The sequence below is a fragment of the Schistocerca serialis genome, chromosome 3 (genome assembly GCF_023864345.2).
Source record: "Schistocerca serialis cubense isolate TAMUIC-IGC-003099 chromosome 3, iqSchSeri2.2, whole genome shotgun sequence".
Taxonomy (NCBI): Eukaryota; Metazoa; Arthropoda; class Insecta; order Orthoptera; family Acrididae; genus Schistocerca; species Schistocerca serialis.
In genome coordinates, this window is record NC_064640.1 from 495,797,955 (window position 1) to 495,821,132 (window position 23,178).

Consider the following 23,178-nt stretch of genomic DNA (forward strand, 5'->3'; position numbering starts at 1 on the left):
TCATAACTATTAATACATTTTTCCCATTGTGAGATGGGCAGTGTCATCATGGAGAAACGTTTGCGATATCCTACATAACCATAATTGTAACCAGGTGTCCACCTCTGGAGCAAATGACGGTCATCAAAATCTGCTTTCAGGGCTCCAAAAAGATCGAAATCGCATGGGGAGTGATCAGGACTGTATGGAGTATGGTTAAGGGCTTGTCAGCTAACCATTTGCAGCGTAGTCGAAAGGACCATGGCAACAAGTGGGCCTACCCTGTACTTTCTTGGGACGACAAACACTATGATTTCGTACTTGAATTACATTTCCTGAATATACATCACGCCAAAGTCTATCTCGAACGGTGTATAGCAGAGTAGCACGGACATTGTTCCATTTATGTTTTACTGCCTTAAAAATGTAATGCCACAAGGTATATCACAGTAGTGAGGTGAACCAACTAAATTACATTTAAGGTCCCATAGACTCGACTTGGATATCTGTGAGGATGTAAGAGCAGTTTTGCCAGTTGTGACGTTACTATCACATATCGCTAAGCTATATTGTTTCATTTTATGTTTTGCTCGTTTTGGGAAAATATAAGTGTCGCAGTGCACGGTAACATGATCCACATTTCGAGCAACTTGCTACTAAAATGTTTTGGTATGTAACTTGAGTAGCCAATCTGAATTTGGACATGTGATTTTGTCTCATAAACTTTGAATCTCTGAGCTGCCCAGAGAGGGATATCTCGTTGCGTTTTCTCCACACAGTCTTCCATATAATCTGGTGCCTCCACACAGATCTAGCGTCATTTTGTGCAAATTCAAGTGAGATTTTAGAGAACTTTCTCTGCCACAAATTCTTGTTAACCGTGTCCATCAATTAGAACAGTGAAACATCTGTTACACGCAGACATGACTTAAATTTCGAAATTCCTTAACTGTCCTACAACTTTTCCACAGTTAGACGCGCCACTGTTAACAAATATGACCTGCTGCACACCTAAGTTTGTTGTTATCACTGTGACAGTGGTATTGTGCACAGTGGCCAAACTCAGTGATCAGTTACTTATTATTCAATGAAGGTAACGAGCACTCGCTTGTCTTGTGTGATTATAAATTTGTTTATTGTTTAGGGAGAGTTGTGCTGATTTTCTGGAGGACTATAACTATGTTGTGTGTTGATTCATGGTTGTGAAGGCATACTTGACCTCGTAGCAACAAATAATATTGTGCAAATAACGGGCATCAAAACAGATACAGGGATTAATTAACACAGGGATGTCCTAGTGAGACTAAATGCCGTAACTCCCAAATCCACCAAAAATAAACGAAAAATATATCTATTAAAAAAAACGATAATAATTCGCTTGACGCCATCCTGAGAGACACTCTGCAATCCTTCCAAATCAACAATGTAAGTGTAAACCAGATGTGGCTTGAATTCAGAGAAACAGTATCGACAGCAATTGAGAGATTTATGCTAAATAAATTAACAAAAGACGAAGCTTATTCTCCGTGGTACACAAAACAGGTCAGAACACTGTAGTAGAAACAAAGAAACAAGCATTCCAAATCCAAACGAATGCAAAATCTCAAAGATCGGCTGTCTTTTACAGAAGCTCGACTTCAATGCGTGGACTTCAATGCGAGGTTCTTATAATAGTTCCCACAACGAAACTTTGTCTTGAAACCTGGCAGAAACTCCGAAGAGATTTAGGTCGTACGTAAAGTATTCTAGCGGCAAGACACAATCAGTGGCATCTTTGCGCGATAGAAATGGAAATACTATCGGTGACAGTGCTGCTAAAGCAGAGTTACTGAACACAACCTTCCAAAATCCAAAGAAGACGAAGTAGATACTCCATAATTCGAATAAAGAACAGCTGCCAAGATGAGTAACTTAGAAGTAGATATCCTGTGAGTAATGAAAAAAGTTAAATTAATAAAAGCAAGACTTCCAGTCCAGAGTGTATACTACGAGGATTGACTGAAAAGTAATGCCTCCACCTTCGTAACTCTTCAACAGTTGGCAGTATTGGTATGCGGCAGGTACTGGCTTGTTCCGTAGACTTTTCTCTACAGCTCCAGTTGGCTGGAAGCCTCAGCATTAAACTGTTGTGTTGTTACAGTGTAAAGTATTGAACCCTGAGCAGACGGTCGGTCAATGCGATTTAAGCAACGTGCAGTCATTGAATTCCTGACAACAGAAGGTAATCACCCTAAACGAGATTCATCAGAGAATGAAAGCAGTTCATGGTGATTGTGTTTATGTGAGTACTGTGCGTCGTTGGGCGAGTAAGTTTAAAGATTTTGAGGCGGGAACATCTGACCTGCGTGACAAACAAAGAGTTGGACGTCCTGTGATAGCAACCATCGACTTTCACAAGCAAAATGTTGACAGATTGTCTCAGGGAAATCGTCGTATCACTCCGAGAGAAACTGCATGTACAATCGGCATTTCACAAGAACTTGTGGGTCACATTATTGCTTTGCTTAGCTATCGGAAGATCTGTGCCTGACAGGTACCTCAGATGCTGACTCCTGAAATGAAAGCGCACAGACTTGAAATTTGCCAGGAACTCCTCTCGCGTTACGAGAATGAAGGTGACGCTATTCTCCAATCAGTTGTGACAGGAGACGAAACGTGGGTACACCATTAGGACCTAGAGACGAAACGTCAGTTTATGGAATATCGACAAAAAGACTAGCCACAGAAAAATAAATTCAAGACGCAGCCCTCAGCTGGAAAAATCATGGCCACAGTGTTCTGGGACGTAGATGGTGTTGTCTATGCTGATTTCCTTGATTGTGGAACAATAATATATTCAGAGTGTTACATCACAATGCTGCGAACTCTGAAGCGACGGCTAACAAGGGTCCAAAAGGAAAAGGGAAATGTTTTCCTTCAGCATGACAATGCCAAACCACACACTTTACATGACACCACAGACAGAATTTCAGAGACTGAACCTCACCATACAGCCCAGATTTAGCACTGTCTGACTTCCATCTGCTCCTGATCATGAAAGACGATCTGCGGGGACATCATTATGCTTCTAATGAAGATGTCGAGAGAACTGTGAGACTATGGTTGCGGAAACAGAGTGTCGACTTCTTCCGTGATGGCTTCAGAAAACTTGTTCATCGTTGACAGAAATGTATCCAACTGGCTGGTGATTATGTGAAAAACTGAATATTGGTAATTACAGATCACATTCTAAGGATTATTTCTGCTTTTGATTTATTAAAATATTCCCATCCGAACCCAATTAACGAAGGTTGAGGCATTACTTTTCATTCAACCCTCGTAATTAGTTTCCTTTTAGAGCATACTGACTCAATAGTTCCATACTTAACGATCATACACAATCGCTCGCTCGACGGAAGATCCGTAACCAAAGACTGGAAAGTTACACAGCTCACACCAATACTCAAGGAAGCTAATAAGAGTAATCCATGAAATTATAGGCTCATTTCATTAACGTAGATATGCAGCAGGATTTTGGAACATATATTATGTTCTAACATTATGAAGTACCTCGAAGATAGACTTTTGGCTTTTAGAGAAACAGAAGATTTCCAGAAGGCTTTGATTTCTGGCGTTCCCCAAGGTAGTGTTATATGCCCTCTGTTATTCCTTATATATATAAACGGTTTAGGAGACAGTCTGAACAGCCGTCTTAGGTTGTTTGTGGAGGATGCTGTCGTTTACCGTCTAGTAAAGTCATCAGGAGATCAAAACCAATTGCAAATAGAATTATATCAGATATCTGTAGTGTGCCAAAATTGGCAATTGATACTAAACAATGAAAAGAGTGACATTACTCACATAAGTGATAAAAGGAATCCGTTAACCTTCATTAAATCTAAAGAACATAAATTCAACTAAATATCTAGGAATTACAATTGCGAACAGCTTAAATTGGGAAAAACACATAGGAAATGTTGTGCGGAAGCCGAAGCAAAGACTGCATTTTACTGGAAGAACACTTAGACCATGCAATAGATCTACTAAAGAAACTGCCTGCACTACACTTGCCCATCCACGTCTGAGTACTGCTGCACGGTGTGGGATCCTTATGAGATACGATTAACAATGTACATCGAGAAAGTTCAAAGAAGGACAGTAAGTTTTGTAATATCGAGAAATAGGGGAGACAGTGTCACAGACATGATACAGGATTTGGGGTGCACATCATTAAATTGGGGTATACATCATTAAAAGAAAGGCATGTTTCGTTGTGACGAGATCTCACGAAATTTCAGTCACTAGTTTTCTCTTCCGAATGCGGAAATATTTTGTTGGCACCGACCTACATCGGGAGAAACGATCATCATAATAAAAGAAGGGAAAGCTTGGCTTTCTCAGGCCCGTCTTTCGTTTCTGCCTTCTCTCCATATTTGAAAAGGACGGATTACCCTAGGTTATTTCATTAGTTTGTTATTTACATCAATATCGAGATATGTAAAGGTACCCTCTTGAAAGACAGGAAAGTAATTTTCTGAAAGAGCGCACTTGAGTACTGTATGTTTTGGCTTCACGTTGTGAGTAAACAACAGCGAGCACGTGTAAACGAACGGATCGCGTACACTGTAATAAGTCAGTTCTCCCACAACACGTTTGCCGGAGTTTTCGCTGAAGGAAAAACCTAAGAAAACCAATAATAGTAAAAGTGATCAGTACTGCCTATTTTTCGACTCTGATCTGTCGAAATGGCTGATTACACGCCGTTAGAAATAGTGAGAATGATAAAAATTACTGGCGAGTGCCGCGATAATTATGCAACCGCACAAAGATTGTATGCCGAAAGGTATCCCTATGCCCGTCATCCCACAAAAGTTACAATTAGGTCTCTGGGAAGACGAGCTGAAGGGGGTACCTTGAAGAGGCAGAGACGAAAAACGGGCCCGAGAGAGGCGGTTGCGCTGGGAGATGGTGCTATCGTCGCTGAAGATCCACACCTTTCGAATTGTCAGATTCAGTGAACGCATGTCGTGCCTCGATCAACGGTATCTTGTGTTTTAAGATACTTTAAGTTACACCCATATCGCTTATATATCACCTAAACAAATGAGCGTGGGGATCCTGAGAGTCGCCTGTCGATTGGCCGATACGCAAATACGTGGTGATCCCTTTCTCTTCGCACTCACTCTCTTTACAGATGAGGCAAACTTCGACAACATGGGAGGAGTCAATCTGCATAAAGCACATTACTGGGCAGAAACAAATCCTCGCTGGCAATGAGATCAACGAACACAGAGATAGTGATCAATCAATGTCTGGACGGTCATAGTTGGAGATTACGTGACAGGTCCTGTTTTTTATGACGAAACGTTGAACGGCTTACACTGTCTCTAGAATCTGGTGGTTCCTTTACTATGAAAAATCTCCCTAGACATACAAGCACGTGTGTGGTTTCAACATGTCGGTGCCCCTGCACATCAGTCCCTCACCTGTCAGGAGGAACCTTAACGCAACTTACCCGAATCGATGGATTGGTATCTGTAGTGCAGTTCGTGACTTCCCGTCACTATCGCCAGACATAACACAATTGCGCTTCTTCTTATGGAGAGCTGTGAAACAGAAGGTGTACCCCACTCCCCCGACGACGCCAGAAGATATGAGTGGAAGGATTTCACCTGTGACTATGGATATCAAGTTAGCTTTGGTATCAAAGTCTGAGCCAGAATACTGGGTGACAGGTGTTTGGGCCCCTCCATGTTGCCTGACCCGTTCACTGCACGAAGTTACCATGCATTTCTATCAAACTGTCTGCCGGATACGCTGGAAGATGTTCCACTACATGTTCTGCAGTGGATATGGTTCCAACATGATGGTGCACCTCCACACTCTGGAATTAATGTGTGACAGTATTTGGACAGAACATTTCCAGGGAAATGGTTCGGACGTGGAGGTCCGGTTTAATGGTCACCGCATTCACCTGACTTAAATCCCCTGGATTTCTGCCTGTGGAGGCACCTGAAGGAGCATGTGTACTCTATTCCACCGACGAATGTGGAGGAATTGGTAGAGCATGTTCATGCTGCTGTTGTTACTGTGGACGAAGCTTTTCAGCGTAGGGTTCAGACCTGTGTGATCTGGCGGGTTGCGCAATGTTTGGACGTGCAGGGAGATCGCTTTGAACGACTGTTGTTCTGAGGACAACGTATTCTGTTGTGAAGGTCTTGCTGTCATTAATATGGACATTACTATTGTCACTGGTTGCTAATATGTGACATCTGAACGCTCGTATTACGTCTAGTACAAATGACAAGTAGATGTCGTTGTACTGTGCCATACTCTGTAGCATCTCGAAATTGATATTGTTTTTGTAGTTATTCTCTCCTATAACAGGTCATTTGTTTCAACCGTCTATTTCTTATTTGTCTAACCACGTATTTGTTATGTTCGGCGCTACAAAATGTTGTAAATTTAGAATACATGCGACCTAAGAGACAGTGCACATTACAGTATTTAAAAAAAATAAATAAAGATTCGCCCCAAGCCAGGATTGAACCGTCGACCTCCTGCATGCTAACCCAAAACTACACTACTGGCCATTAAAATTGCTACACCAAGAAGAAATGCAGATGATAAACGGGTATTCATTGGAAAAATATATTATTCTAGAACTGATATGTGATTACATTTTCACGCAGTTTGGGTGCATAGATCATGAGAAATCAGTACCCAGAATAACCACCTCTGGCCCTAATAACGGCCTTGATACGCCTGGGCATTTAGTCGAACAGAGCTTGGATGGCGTGTACATGTACAGCTGCCCATGCAGCTTCAACTCGATACTATAGTTCATCAAGAGTAGTGACTGGCGTATTGATTGTGACGAGCCAATTGCTCGGCCACCATTGACCAGACGTTTTCAATTGGTGAGAGATCTGGAGAATGTGCTGTCCAGGGCAGCAGTCGAACATTTTCTGTATCCAGAAAGGCACGCACAGGACCTGCAACATGCGGTCGCGCATTATCCTGCTGAAATGTAGGGTTTCGCAGGGATCGAATGAACGGTAGAGCCACGGGTCGTAACACATCTGAAATGTAACGCCCACTGTTCAAAGTGTCGTCAATGCGAACAAGAGGTAACCGAGACGTGTAACCAATGGCACCCCATACCATCACGCCGGGTGATACGCCAGTATGGCGATGACGAATACACGCTTCCAATGTGCATTCACCGCGATGACGCCAAACACGGATGCGACCATCATGATGCTGTAAACAGAACCTGGATTCATCCGAAAAAAATGACGTTTTGCCATTCGTGCACCCAGGTTCGTCATTGAGTGCACCATCGCAGGCGCTCCTGTCTCTGATGCAGCGTCAAGGATAACCGCAGCCATGGTCTCCGAGCTGATAGTCAATGCTGCTGCAAAAGTCGTCGAACTGTTCGTGCAGATGATTGTTGCCTTGCAGTCGTCCCATCTGTTGACTCAGGGATCGAGATGTGGCTGCGCGATCCGTTAGAGCCATGCGGATAAGATGCCTGTCATCTCGACTGCTAGTGATATCACGCCGTTGGGATCCAGCACGGCGTACCATATTACCCTCCTGAATCCACCGATTCCATACTCTGCTAACAGTCATTGGAGCTCGACCAGCGTGAGCAGCAGTGTCGCGATACGATAAACCGCAATCGCGATAGGCTACAATCCGACCTTTATCAAAATCGGAAACGTGATGGTACGCATTTCTCCTGCTTACACGAGCCATGACAACAACGTTTCACCAGGCAACGCCGGTCAACTGCTGTTTGTGTATGAGATATCCATTGGAAACTTTCCTCATGTCAGGACATTGTAGGTGTCGCCACCGGCGCCATCCTTGTGTGAATGCTTTTAAAAGCTAATCATTTGCGTATCACAGCATCTTCTTCCTGTTGGCTAAATTTCGCGTCTGTAGCACGTCATCTTCGTGGTGTAGCAGTTTTAATGGCCACTAGTGTATTTCCACTGCATCAACTGTACATCATAGCTGAAATCTGCTTTAGTTCCCATACATGGTGTTACAGTGTTGCCAGATTGCCACTCTTTAACGTTATTTTTCTGCCGTATGTACTCGCCGGACGAAATTTTGTGAGAGACATTTTCTTATCGCTGGCATGTGAGAAGTCGCGCTGCGAAGCCCGACAGCGCGAATTTCGCTTCACCCTGTATACTGGCAATTTCTGGTAACGACGCTTGAAATGGATAACGATCGCGCACCCTTCTCTCCAAAGTGGACCACAAAGGCTCAGTAACACTGGGATCTGGTGACTGTGGTGGCCAGGGGAGCCAGGTCAAATCATCCTCGTACAAACAAAACCAGTCCTGGACGATGCGAGCGAAGTGCACAGGGGCCTGTCGTCTTGAAACATAGCATCAGCATTTGAGAACAAACACTGTACCATTGGATGGACCTGTTCAGCAACAATGGTCATATAATCCTTGGTAGTAATACTACCTTGCAGAGTACCTACCACGCCCATCGAATACCATGATTTGACTGCCCAAATCATCACCGAACACCCGCCATATTTCGCTCTTGGGACGTAAATTCGGTCAGAAGTTGGAATCAATATGAAACAAGTCCAAGCGACCATGCGACCGATAGACCAGATATATGGCTTCAGCACCGTGTTTTCCTGTTGCAGTCATTTGTGTCACCGATGAGTTTTGAAATTCCAGCTGTAACTGCAATTCCCTAGTTATGAAGCTGTCTTCATATTCTGTTGGTGTTGACAGGGTTCGCGAATGCGACATTCAGCTCTGCAATGACTTTTGCAGATGTTGTCCTCTTATTTTTCGTCTTCATTGACGGTCCGTCATTATCATTCAACACACAATTTCGTCCGCGGTGTGACTTAGTAGATTATGTTTTCCTGCTTTGCCTGCATGCATTTTGAACATTGGATATGGTGCCCCTTCGTACACCAAACACTTTGGTTATTTTGGGATTGGAAGCACCCACCATACGAGCACCAACAATCTGCGCTCGTCCGAATTCACTCAACTCCGACATCATGCATTCACAACTACACGGTTCTGACCACAAATAACGCTTGCAACGTACTGAGGGCATGGCAGAGGTGTTCAAAATGGTTCAAATGGCTCTGAGCACTATGGGACTCAACTGCTGAGGTCATTAGTCCCCTAGAACTTAGAACTAGTTAAACCTAACTAACCTAAGGACATCACAAACATCCATGCCCGAGGCAGGATTCGAACCTGCGACCGTAGCGGTCTTGCGGTTCCAGACTGCAGCGCCTTTAACCGCACGGCCACTTCGGCCGGCTGGCAGAGGTGTCCTCCGTTGTCAGTTACAACAGCGCAACCTGCAGCCTTGGATAGCATCTGCTTTTATATTCTAGCACGCATTTCTCGCTGCCTTTCAATAGTTTTGTCCTACCCCTGTACTTGAATATCGAAAATGGATGTGGGCGTGAAATGGAATCCAACGTGTGATAAATATTAACAGGATCCTCTCAAAGCAGACACGTCGTGCCCATGTCCTGCATGCATTCTGTGTTAACTGCACTGATAAACACCCTGTTTGGAGAAGATAACGTCCTACCTATTTCGAGAAGATGGACTTTCTTACCACTCAAGCGTGGTTTCGTATGTCATTCTTTGAATCGTACGTTTCGGGTGTGTAATTTGATATTCCAGGATCAACCAAGTATAATTGTTTGATGTTACCTTATAAATCCAGATGGTCGAGCATAGTTTCCGGTTTCGTTGATTTGATCGATCAAACGTCAAGTGTACCCTTCGTTATCTAATTTCTCGATCTCCATAAAAACGGTGACATTTGCTGTTGAAAAATCATCTCATCAAAATAACCCATTAAACTGAGCGTTCATCGTGTCTGTTGATTTTAGAGGAAGGATACAGTTCTCAGTTACTACCGTTTTTTCGTGAAGCGTCAGGGCCACCTGCGCTTAGCACGCAGTAGTTCAAAGCCAGTTTCTACTTTGGAACAAAACGATTTGTGCTTACTTTTATTGTTCGAACTGTCACTTTTAGTAGTTTTTTTATTTACTGCTGTTGACATCGTGGGGGTCACAGCTTATCCAGCTAGTACAGTCTCCCAATAAAAGGCGTCCATAACATGGAGCACAATGTTCATATACCCTGGACCAGTCTTGAATCTTAACTTACCCCCTCCTCACAAAAATTTCTACTTTCATTTAGCACATCAAATTCTGCTCATGCAATGTGCCACGAATGTTATTTTCTGGAACACTTTTTGTGACGTTATTAGGAATATGCAAAGGTCGCTTCTCCTTACGAGGCTCACAATTAGTATCACGATTGTACTTTTTTTTAAATTACCGCTTTTATTTCTATTTAGTTTCTTTCTGTGCAGTAACTAGATTCTTTACACAACATGTAGATATTACTTTCAGTTTTCCTGTCTTATGTTCGTCGCTATCCGGTAATGGTAGTATAGGGGCGTTAGCATCCTTGTCATCAGGCGATTTAATAAATTGTGTATTGCTATGTTTCTAAGACATACTTACCATGTTAACAACCCTCGGTTCTTTTTCTCTCATTCTTGATTCGGCAGTGCTACTGCAGGAAAGAAGACAACCTCTTAACGCTATCTGCCTTCATCTTCTCATTTGCGGATTCGAGAGCAAATTTGGAACTTCGAGGTCTGCAAACCGGACGTCAGATCGAAATTAGAATTATATATTAATATCTTCAGTTGCCCCCACTCCATGAACAATAGACCTTGCCGTTGGTGGGGAGGCTTGCGTGCCTCAGCGATACAGATAACCGTACCGTAGGTGCAACCACAACGGTGGGGTATCTGTTGAGAGGCCAAACGTGTGGTTCCTGAAGAGGGCAGCAGCCTTTTCAGTAGTTGCAGGGGCAACAGTCTGGATGATTGACTGATCTGGCCTTGTAACACTAACCAAACGGCCTTGCTGTGCTGCTACTGCGAACGGCTGAAAGCAAGGGGAAACTACAGATGAAATTTTTCCCGAGCACATGCAGCTTTACTGTATGGTTAGATGATGATGGCGTCCTCTTGGGTAAAATATTCCGGAGGTAAAATAGTCCCCCATTCGGATCTCCGGGCGGGGACTACTCAAGAGGGCGTCGTCATCACGAGAAAGAAAACTGGCGTTCTACGGATCGGAGCGTGGAATGTCAGATCCCTTAATCTGGCAGGTATGTTAGAAAATTTAAAAAGGGAAATGGATAGGGTAAAGTCAGATATAGTGGGAATTAGCGAAGTTCGGTGGCAGGAGGAACAAGACTTTTGGTCAGGTAAATACAGGGTTATAAATACAAAATCAAATAGGGGTAATGCAGGAGTAGGCTTAATAATGAATAAAAAAAATAGGAGTGCGGGTAAGCTACTACAAACAGCATAGTGAACGCATTATTGTGGTCAAGATAGACACGAAGCCCACGCCTACTACAGTAGTACAAGTTTATATGCCAACTAGCTCTGCAAATGACGAAGAAATTAAAGAAATGTCTAATGAGATAAAGGAGAAAAATTTAATAGTCATGGGTGACTGGAATTCGATAGTAGGAAAAGGAAGAGAAGGAAACGTAGTAGGTGAATATGGATTGGGGGGAAGAAATGAAAGAGAAAGCCGCCTGGTAGAATTTTGCACAGAGCATAACTTAATCATAGCTAACACTTGGTTCAAGAATCATAAAAGAAGATTGTATACATGGAAGAATCCTGGAGATACTAGAAGGTATCAGATAGATTATATAATGGTAAGACACAGATTTAGGAATCAGGTTTTAAATTGTAAGACATTTCCAGGGGCAATGTGGACTCTGACCACAATCTATTGGTTATGAACAGTAAATTAAAACTGAAGAAACTGCAAAAAGCTGGGAAATTAAAGAGATGGGACCAGGATAAACTGACTAAACTAGAGGTTGTAAAGAGTTTCAGGGAGAGCATAAGAGAAAAATTGACAAGATGAGGGAAAGAAATAGAGTAGAAGAAGAATGGGTAGCTTTGAGGGATGAAGTAGTGAAGGCAGGAGAGGATCAAGTAGGTAAAAAGACGAGGGCTAGTAGAAATCCTTGGGTAACAGAAGAAATACTGATTTCAATTGATGAAAGAAGACAATATAAAAATGCAGTAAATAAAGCAGGCAAAAAGGAATACAAACGTCTCAAAATTGAGATCGACAGGAAGTGCAAAATGGCTAAGCAGGCATCGCTAGAGGGCAAATGTAAGGATGTAGAGGCTTATCTCACTAGGGGTATGATAGATACTGCCTACAGGAAAATTAAAGAGACCTTTGGAGAAAAGAGAACCACTTGCATGAATATCAAGAGCTCAGATGGAAACCCAGCTCTAAGCAAAGAAGGGAAAGCAGAAAGGTGAAAGGAGTATATGGAGCGTCTACACAAGGGCGACGTACTTCAGGGCAATATTATAGAAATGGAAGAGGATGTAGATGAAGATGAAATGGGAGATATGATACTGCGTGAAGAGTTTTACAGAGCACTGAAAGACCTAAGTCGAAACAAGGCCCCGGGAGTAGACAACATTCCATTAGAACTACTGACAGCCTTGGGAGAGCCAGTCCTGACAAAACTCTACCATCTGGTGAGCAAAATGTATGAGACAGGCGATATACCCTCAGACTTCAAGAAGAATATAATAATTCCAAACCCAAAGAAAGCGGGTGTTGACAGATGTGAAAATTACCGAACTATCAGTTTAATAAGCTAGAGCTGCAAAATACTAATGCGAATTCTTTACAGACGAATGGAAAAACTAGTAGAAGCCGACCTCGGGGAAGATCAGTTTGGATTCCGTTGAAATATTGGAACACGTGAGGCAATACTGACCCTACGACTTCTCTTAGAAGCTAGATTAAGGAAAGGCAAACCTACGTTTCTAGCATTTGTAGATTTTGAGAAAGCTTTTGACAATGTTGACTGGAATACTCTCTTTCAAATTCTGAAGGTGGCAGAGGTAAAATACAGGGAGCGAAAGGCTATTTACAATTTGTATAGAAACCAGATGGCAGTTATAAGAGTCGAGGGGCACTAAAGGGAAGCAGTGGTTGGGAAGGGAGTGAGACAGCGTTGTAGCCTCTCCCCAATGTTATTCAATCTGTATATTCAGCAAGCAGTAAAGGAAACAAAAGAAAAATTCGGAGTAGGTATTAACATCCATGGAGAAGAAATAAAACTTTGAGGTTCGCAGCTGACATTGTAATTCTGTCAGAGACAGCAAAGGACTTGGAAGAGGAGTTGAACGGAATGGATAGTGTCTTGAAGGGTTATAAGATGAACATCAACAAAAGGAAAACGAGGGTAATGGATTGTAGTCGAATTAAGTCGGGTGATGCTGAGGTAATTAGATTAGGAAATGAGACACTTATAGTAGTAAAGGAGTTTTGCTATTTGGGGAGCAAAATAACTAATGATGGTCGAAGTAGAGAGGATATAAAATGTAGACTGGCAATGGCAAGGAAAACGTTTCTGAAGGAGAGAAGTTTGTTAACTTCGAGTATAGTTTTAATTGTCAGGAAGTCGTTTCTGGAAGTATTTGTATGGGGTGTAGCCATGTATGGAAGTGAAACATGGACGATAAAAAGTTTGGGCAAGAAGAGAATAGAAGCTTTTGAAATGTGGTGCTACACAAGAATGCTGAAGATTAGATGGGTCGATCACATAACTAATGAGGAGGTATTGAATAGAATTGGGGAGAAGAGGAGTTTGTGGCACAACTTGACTAGAAGGCGGGATCGGTTGGTAGGACATATTCTGAGGCATCAGGGGATCACCAATTTAGTATTGGAGGGCAGCGTGGAGGGTAAAAGTCGTAGAGGGAGACCAAGAGATGAATACACTAAGCAGATTCAGAAGGGTGTAGGCTGCAGTACGTACTGAGAGATGAAGCAGCTTGCACAGGATAGAGTAGCATGGAGAGCTGCATCAAACCAGTCTCAGGACTGAAGACTACATCAACAATACAACAACTTTCAGTTGCTGACGGGCGTTGATATATATCAACGGGGACAGGTGAAAATGTGTGCCCCGACCGGGACTCGTACCCGGAATCTCCTCCTTACGTGGCAGACGCTCTATCTATATAAGCCATCTAGGGCACAGAGGATTGTGCGACGGCAGGGGCTATATCGCTCACGCCTCCCACATTCTCACCTTATATGTCCACACACTACATTCGTAGTGTCCCTACCCAACACACTCATTACTCGTGGAAGGCATTCTTACAAAGTCCTGTAAGAGTTCGGGTGATATGTGTGCAACCACACACAAGACGAAGGTCATGACCGGTATTGCGGACATGTCCGAAAGAACAGACACGATATCCATATAAAAGGATGTCAGTTCCTCCCGCAGTCTCTTATTCTGACACTCGGATTCGTCTATCTGGCCCATCAACTGAGACTTATATAATGTCTAGTTTGAGAATTTTGAGCGCAGCCTGTTAGTAACGCTTGTAGCCTATCTTTGTATTTGATGATTTCTACTGATACTCAACAGGAAATGTCTTATTTTAAAGCTAAAACAATATTTAGTCTCTCTTCGGCAGTCAAGAGCTCATACTACAGTCAGAAAGTAAGTAAATATTCATCTGACGCCATTTAGAAACTGAGATGCATGGTGGCTATAACGGCACCGGAGACAAGTTCTACCGAACAGCGACGGCTGTTGGGAGTCGCGCCTGCGGTTGGGTCGTTGGCCTTGGCACGACCACCAGCCGGCGTGCTGTTCACCTTCTGGCGCGCCAAGTGGCTCGCAGGACTGCCTGAAAAGTCGACTCATATATGCCGTCAGCTACAGCTACTACGGAAGAGACAAGCAGGTTTTCTTGTCAACTTATGCGGCCATGTGAGAACGCAAACACTTCAGTAAGCTTCAGACTTACCAGAAAGAGCATTCGAGTTTGTTATCGTATAGGTTGTAGCTTTCCATAGGAAAAATTATGTGTGTCCGTAGTCAATAAATTACGGCGGAAAGATATTCTTTCGTACTTTTGCTTGGACCATAGTATGAGTCCATCGACGCTCCCAACACTCGTCGTCGTAATGTACTCGCTGCCCCGTTCAGAATCAAATTTTCACAGTCGTTAGTACTAAAACGTTAACAACTCTACATGAACTTATTTTTCACTCTCCAGCTATATAATTACTTCATTTAATCTAACTTCTCTGAATATATCTCCACCTCCTATAAATACTATATACCTTCGTGTACATAACTGCAGATATTCCCAAAGGCTCCCATACGAGATATGGTAGAGTTTTAACGCTCTACTGTCCTACACAGAAAAGCAAGAAAGAGGGAGGTTAAGGGCTTATCCCTCCAGCGAAGACGAGATGATTGGAGACTGACCACAAGCCGCGTTGAACAGGGGAAGAAAAGGGAGTCTGCTAAGTCCTTTTCAAACAAACGATTCCGTTATGCGCCTTAACCAATTTAGTGAAGATATGAGAAATCTGGATCAAGACATCAGGACATGGATTTGAGCCCCACTTCTCCCGAGAGTGACTCCATTGCCTTACCTATTGTACCACCTCGCTGATCACATAAAAGCAAAGCTGCAATATAGCAGTCTTACCACGCTCAGCAAAAAGTGACGATGATAAAGTTCTTAAATTCGGCTTTCAGCTCAACAGCAAATAATTGGTCCTTGAAAAGGTATATAGCCCTATCAAAAAACATAGTTCCTTTCAGAAAATAAAAAATTACGTATATTGACTATACGTCGAAGTACCTTCTCTGTCTTATTTTGATATCTTAAAGTATTCACGAAACATTTCAAAATTTGAGATTATCTACGTTACATGAGACACCTATATGCGCCGATTGTGATATTTAAGTAGACATATGCTATCAAATCCGTCTTAGTGTTCCTGTTTTCAGTATACAATTTTAACGGAAAATTCAGCGAAGAAAACTAGCGATTAAGAATAGCATTTTAAAAAATCAACCAGACTACCGTCTTCCAATCATTTCACACCTTGTTTGTTATGTGTAGACGTTTTAGGATAATGCTGATATTTCTGAAATCTTGGTAAACTATTTATAGTTGTAATTGCGAATCTGGGCTTGTCGCTGGCTTCTTTCCACACTTCAGACCGTATATTTTCTCCTAGACCTGAGACTGAACGGGAAGAAAGATTAGGATTTAAGATTTTGTCGACGATAGAGTAATTAAACACTTAGTTACACTTCGCATTGGACGAAGATGGCGAAGGAAACTACTCTTCAATAGGAACCAATCCGGAATTCACCTTAAAAGATTTAGGGAAACTATGGAAAACCTTAATAAAGGCGACCAGGCAGGGATTTCAGTACGTTCCAACTATTATGCCAGCGTGTTAATTACTTTATCACTTCGCTTGGTAAACTTATAGAAGAAGACGTTGTTTTGTCCGACTATACGGACGTTTATGACAAGATTCTTTTAAACTAGTCATTACTGATTCAAATTGATGGGGTTTATATCACTGGGATAACTACGTAACTGCTCACAACATGTAAGATACTGCCTGAAAACAAGAAAAGAGAATCGTTGAATCAGAAGGCCAGCTCAAAAGTATTCAACTGCTTCAATGTTCATAATTCTGGAAACAGCGGAAATACTCTACCATGAGCCTAAAGTCATTACTGTATCTTACACTGCGTCACAATTACTAAGGAACAACTGACGCTTGCTAAGGAACAACTGCCAATTGCTGTGGAACAACCGAAAATTGCTTCGGGTCATCTGATCAATGATAGTGATAGGAAATGTAGAGGGAGGGACATGTTAATTGCATCAAAGCCTCTGCACGAGCGCTATGTAAGGATTCGGCAGCTCATGCAGCACAGTGTTTGACGAAGGTTGTTGTGGAATCGATTAGTGTGACATTTCATGTGGTACTGTAACGTGTCTCCAAGAAACAATTTCAGTGCTTACCAACATGGATGAGTAGTTGGATGGCTCGAAGCTAGTCATAGTGTCACTACTATAGCCATAGTAATGGGTGTGTCCAAAAGTGTCATCTCGCTATTAAAAACGGCCGTTGACGGTGAGGTGGCCGCAGACTCACCAGCACACCGCAAGAAGTTCTATACATAGCCCTAGTGGCAAAAATGAACAGATCGCTGCAGATCTTGCAACTGCTACATATACACTTGTCTCTGCTAGAACCAGGCTGATTTGTATGCTGTTCAGTGCATCCCACTTCAACCACCATATCATTGAGAAAGAGTTAGCTGGTGTAGGGAGCGTATTGGTTGGGGTCAGAGTGATGCTCTCCAACAAATCTCACGTCATTGTGGAAAGTGATTCTGCCCCAGGTAGAGTGGACAGAGAGCGGAACGTGTTCAACACCACGGAATGCTCATGAAGGCCTACGGTACGGCCTAGGCGTAACGGTTTGGGTAAGCTTTAGGCGTAGTGTCCAAATGCCGTTGCATATTTTTGCGTGAGGTACCGTTACAGCACAACAGTATTGCAAGAAGGTTATTGTGGATCATGTCAGTCTGTTTAGGGGTGTGTTAGGTCCCGACATTCTGTTTACGTGCGATAATGTCCAGCCAGTCGGAGTAGCCGAGCGGTTCTAGGCGCTACAATCTGGAACGGTCGCAGGTTCGAATCCTCTCGGGCATGGATGTGTGAGATGTCCTTAGGTTAGTTAAGTTTAAGTAGTTCTAAGTTCTAGGGGACTGATGACCTCAGAAGTTAAGTCCCATAGTGCTCAGAGCCATTTGATAATGTCCACCCACTCAGGATCGCTGAGGTGTCGGACACATTGGAAAGTGAGGATATTGAACGTATGGAATGGTCTGTGCACTCCTCAGACCTAAAGCATATTGAGCGTGCCTGAGATGCTCTTGGCAGATATGTTTCTCAGCTAACACCCTCTCTCTGAACAGTGCAATACCTGAGAACCGCCTTGAGGACAAGGACTCCTTAATAGTTTGGTAGCCAGCACGAATAACTGGTGCAGCAAGTGCATTAGTGCCCGAGGAGGGCTTTATTGTTACTGAGAGTCTGATATTGACATTTGTGTTGAAAGTCTAACCTGTATCAAGAGATTTTTTTGTAGCAAAGATAGCGTTCAAAGCTATTTTTTATTGACCAGTTTCGACAGGTGGCCAACAGCCTTGCCGCAGTGGTAACACCGGTTCCCGTCAGATCACAGAAGTTAAGCGCTGTCGGGCTGAGCTAGTACTTGGATGGGTGACCATCCAGTCTGCTGAGCGCTGTTGGCAAGCGGGATGCACTCAGCCCTAGTGAGGCACACTGAAGGGCTACTTGACAGGGCAGTAGCAGCTCCAGTCTCGTAAACTGACATACGGTCAGAAGAGCGGTGTGTTGATCACATGACCTTCCAGTTCGCATCCAGTGACGCCTGTAGGCTGAGGATGACACGGTGGCCGATCGGTACCGTTGGGCCTTCCTGGCCTGTTCAGACGGAGTTTTAGTTTGGACAGGTGAGACTGTTATTGTCAGATCTTACAAAACATTTTTGGTTGTGCGTCATGTTCCATTGTGCGTTCATTGCTCATGACATTGCTCATGCCATGTTAATGAATGCACAATGTCGTACAACCACATAAGCGTTCGAAGAGCTAAAGATGACAGTCTTACCTGTCAAAACGGGTCAATAAAATATTGCTTTGAACGCGATCTTGGCTATAAAAATTTTCTTTAACGGGCATACAGAGCATTCCTTCTCTTTTCTAATAATGAGAATTTTCAATCAAACTTGGCCGTTATTAGTGTCTGTTAATCCGGTTTCCCATGTGGTGAAATCTGTACCATTTTTCGTTATAAATATACCACGCCACCTCTGTTCTGTGACTATTCTTGTCTAAGAACATTTCTGTTCCCTAGCAATCGGCAGGCAGCATATACCGATGAAGCACATAGGATATACCGATGCATCGTGTATGGCTGCTATTAGCACCACCGTATCATCACCTCTGTTTACAGTTGTGTGAAAGAGTACACTAGACGGAAACGAACTGGAACCAGGTGCGTGTCTCGAGAAATCAAATCGCAAGTCCTATGTTTGATGTACCACGACTCATAGCAAGAAAGCGTGCAATCGAAGTAGCTTACCTCCCTTCTGACGGTCATGAGAATTTTTTGCCAATGTGGCTTCTGAGAAAGCAACTGAAGTGCCTTCTTGAGCTTCGTCGTAATGACCAACGTATTGAGCTCTGACTACAAGCAGAAGGGACACGGATTACGCGGCTACAATACAGATTTTGTATGCATAAGTCCATGCACTTATCGCATACTGTTGGAATCCAACAGCGTACTACAACCCCGCATTGTACGGGCGCCGTTACACCGGTCTATCGCCGTGTTTCTGTAATAAGTTACTTGCATTTATAGTATTGTGCCTAAAGTGTCAGGTAATCCTTATTCCCTCCGACTGTACACACACCAAAAAAAGTTTTCCATCACCCCGGTTGGCAGACCTCCTGAAGATAGACGTTGACTGTGCATATTGTATCACAGAAACTGTCCATTTGACTGTTCAGAGATGTCACTAAACCCGCCCAAAGATGTAAACAAGCATGCATGAGCAGCGCCTATTAGACGGAGGGGTCCGACAGCCGATTAGTTCCAGTCATTCCACCAGGAAGGAAGTACACGACTCGTGTTGTCGGTAGTTCAATCATGCCTATACAGTCAATACCGCGGTTCGATCGCGTCCGCATTGTTACTTTGTGCCAGGAAGGGCTCTCATCAAGCGAAGTGTCCAGGCACCTCAGAGTGAACCAAAGCGACGTTGTTCGGTAATGGAGGAGATACAGAGAGACAGCAACGCCACCACGTTGAATAATGCTTTTCGTGCAGCAACACGACGTCGTGTTACGACTCAAACTGTGCGCAATAGGCTGCATGATGCGCAACCTCACTCCCGATGTCCATGGCGAGGTCCACCTTTGCAACCACGACACCATGCAGCGCGGTACAGATGGCCGAACAAAATGTCGAATGGACCGCTCAGGATTGGCATCACGTTCTCTTCACCGATATGTGTCACATGTGCCTTCAACCAGCCAATCGTCGGACACGTGTTTGGAGACAACCCGGTCAGGCTGAACGCCTTAGAATCACTGTCCAGCGAGTGCAGTAAGATGGAGGTTCCCTATTGTTCTGGTCTGGCATTATGTGGGGCCGACGTACGCCGCTGGTGGTCACGAAAGGCGCTGTAACGGCTGTACGATACGTGAATGTCATCCTCCGACCGATTGTGCAACCATATCGGCAGCATATTGGCGAGGCATTCGTCTTCATGGACGACAATATGCACCCCCATCGTGCACATCTTGTGAATGACTTCCTTCAGGATAACGACATTGTTCGACTAGAGTAGCCAGCGTGTTCTCCAGACATGAACCCTATCGAACATGCCTGGGATAGATTGAAAAGGAGTGTTTATCGACGACATGACACACCAACCACTCTGAGGCATCTACGCCGAATCGCCGTTGAGGAGTGGGACAATCTGGATCAACAGTGCTTTGATGAACTTGTGGATAGTATGCCACGACGAATACAGGCATGCATCAATGCAAGAGGACGTGCTATTGGGTATTTGAGGTACCAGTGTGTACAGCAATCTGGACCACCACCTCTCAAGGTCGCACTGTATGGTGGTACAACATGCAATGTGTGGTTTTCATGAGTAATAAAAAGGGCGGATGTGATGTTTTGTTGATCTGTATTCCAATTTTCTGTACAGGTTCCGGAACTCTCGGAACCGAGGTGATGCAAAACTTCTTTTGATGTGTGTACATGTCAATAAGTACACGTCCCTTTTAAATTCACTGGTTATCTGTGAAACAACCAGAAGAGTCATTATATAGTGAAAGTTACTTATTTACATGAACAGGTAACACATTTTAATAATTACAGGAACTTGAAGCGATCACTACAGAAGCACAAAGTTATTGCTGAGATATGTTGATATATGGAGCTACAAAACGATTGGAATAACGAAAGCATTATGTTAGAATAAGGATGATAATTTAATGCTGTTAACAACATTTACACCACTGTTCAATGAATCACGGAACACGGTCTCTACATAGATATGACTTCTCAAACGTCTAGCAACCAAAGCCAGTGATATTACTGCACGTTGAAAGAAATCGATAACTTAGTTTAGAATCACCAACAATCCTTTTTCGTTCATGTGACGGATTTCCTACCAAACTGGCTGATTGCAGAAGAATCAATATGTGATGGTTTAGGCTAAGGTTCGCGTGCAACGAATAACACACAGTCCAGTACTGACCAGAGATACCTTGCCAGGAATGTACTAAAAAGAGGATGCGATCGGAATCCTGAGTATTTATGAAGTTAATGTTGATGACAATAGTCTCGCAAGATTTTTTTCAGTGACAGTAGCAACATACTGTATCGCCCGACACACAATTCACAAACTATGGATGAAGTGGTTGAGACAATGGACCCGTACTCGGAAAGCGTCGGATTGAAATCGCTTTCTGACCGTAGTGTTTTAGGTTTCTAGTGGTTTTCCTAGGTCACTACAGACGAATGCTGAGAGAGTCGCTTAAATAATTACACTGTCGCTCTGCTTTCCCCCCTTCATTCAACTAAATACCTGAAATCCTCCGTTAAACCATAATCATTTTTGACGTCATTAATTAGTCAATCACAGTCTAAAAGACGGTCTTACCGACCGAGAGAGGTCTGCATTCACTAGAATTCATCTATGAAGGTGCACAAAAGTGATCTGTCGACATGCTATGGTACAGTCAGCAACATCAGTAATCGATTTTGCAATAAGTTTTACATTATTTGAATTATTAGAAGAAATATAGCAGTGAACCACTTTTTGTAAAGCTTGATTTATGCCAAGAATTGTTTCGGGCTTTTATCAATCTTTAATTTGCTTGATGTAACGTGAGTAGAACTGCTGCAGCTTGAATGCTGCAGCTGACCTGTGCAAAGTAACATTTCGTTTAGCTACCATGTTTTCTGAGTTGTATATTTACGTTTATTTCGTTGATAAGTGCATTTAATTTTGATCTGTCATTTGTAATTACTTTTTCGCCTTTATAAGCAAATCAGAGAAACTTTAAGTTTCACTGATGCACTGATTCGGTGCTGCCTTCGCCATGTGACCGACTACTAAATTTGTTGATATTGGAGATTACATAAAATACCAGATTACAGTTTTCTTACGCATTCCAAAAGAACTTATGGCGACAGATACTTTTATATTATTATAAAATCTGAAACATGTCTCTGTATTGTAATACTTAGCCACTGGGCACTGCGAGCATGAGAGACATTTAGGTCACGACCGGTGCAGAGACTTTACCTGCAGCTGCACAGGAATAGCTTAAATGGAGTGTTTGTCTCAAATGGGAACGGGTTGCCCCGTTTGAAGTCTGACAAAGAGCAAGAGAAATACTGCGAAGTTACGAACACTTGGGTTCACTTGAGCAAAGCACAGGCATTCCCATTACAAAGAAGCATGTTTGTTGTTGTGTTGCTGCTTCCTTTACAAAATCGGGAGTGCAGGGGTACTTCTCAAGCAATTTGTCAGAAAGCTGCAGCCCACAATCTAGAATCCTGCATCATGGGACACCTGAGAGCCAGACAGGAGTTCCTGGCATACATGCCAGCCGCCACAAGATTAGGAATTTTCTGGGTGGGGTGGCTACACCATGTCGATCGGTCACTAGGTGGTATTTCAAAATGGGCCCCGACAATTATGGAGCCAAATAATCGAAAATTTGAAGCCTTGGAGAACAGAGTGACGGAGACTAGTCAGAAGACAGCTGTGTAGTCAGACAGACAGACAACGATAAACAGGTTGGGCCGAGAGAGAGAGAGAGTGGAAAGAGTGATGCGTTAGAGGTGGCAGGTAGAAAAGAGACAGCGATGAGACAGTAAGTAGGCACTCAGAGGAATCAGAAAAGCAAGTCTTTTTCCTTCTGGAGACATAACAACCTATTGTTGACTCAGTCTTCAGACTTTGAAGCAGATGCCTGGTCTAATTCCAGCACTTTGAAATGCATCAGGCTGGAGTCAGTCTGACGATTCATTCCTTTTATCCAGTCTTCTATCATGTGACAGATTTCTTTTCTTTTCTTTTCTTTTCTTTTCTTTCTTTTCCCTTCTTTTCTATTCTCTTGCTCGAGGGGGATATTTTCTTTTCTTTTCTCTTAATCGAGGGGG

At 43.1% G+C, this 23,178-nt stretch overlaps 1 pseudogene; it reads left to right on the forward strand.

Moving 5' to 3' along the window:
- The first annotated feature begins 18,097 nt into the window (after positions 1-18,097).
- Positions 18,098-18,215, forward strand: LOC126471913 (5S ribosomal RNA; annotated as a pseudogene).
- The last annotated feature ends 4,963 nt before the right edge of the window (positions 18,216-23,178 follow it).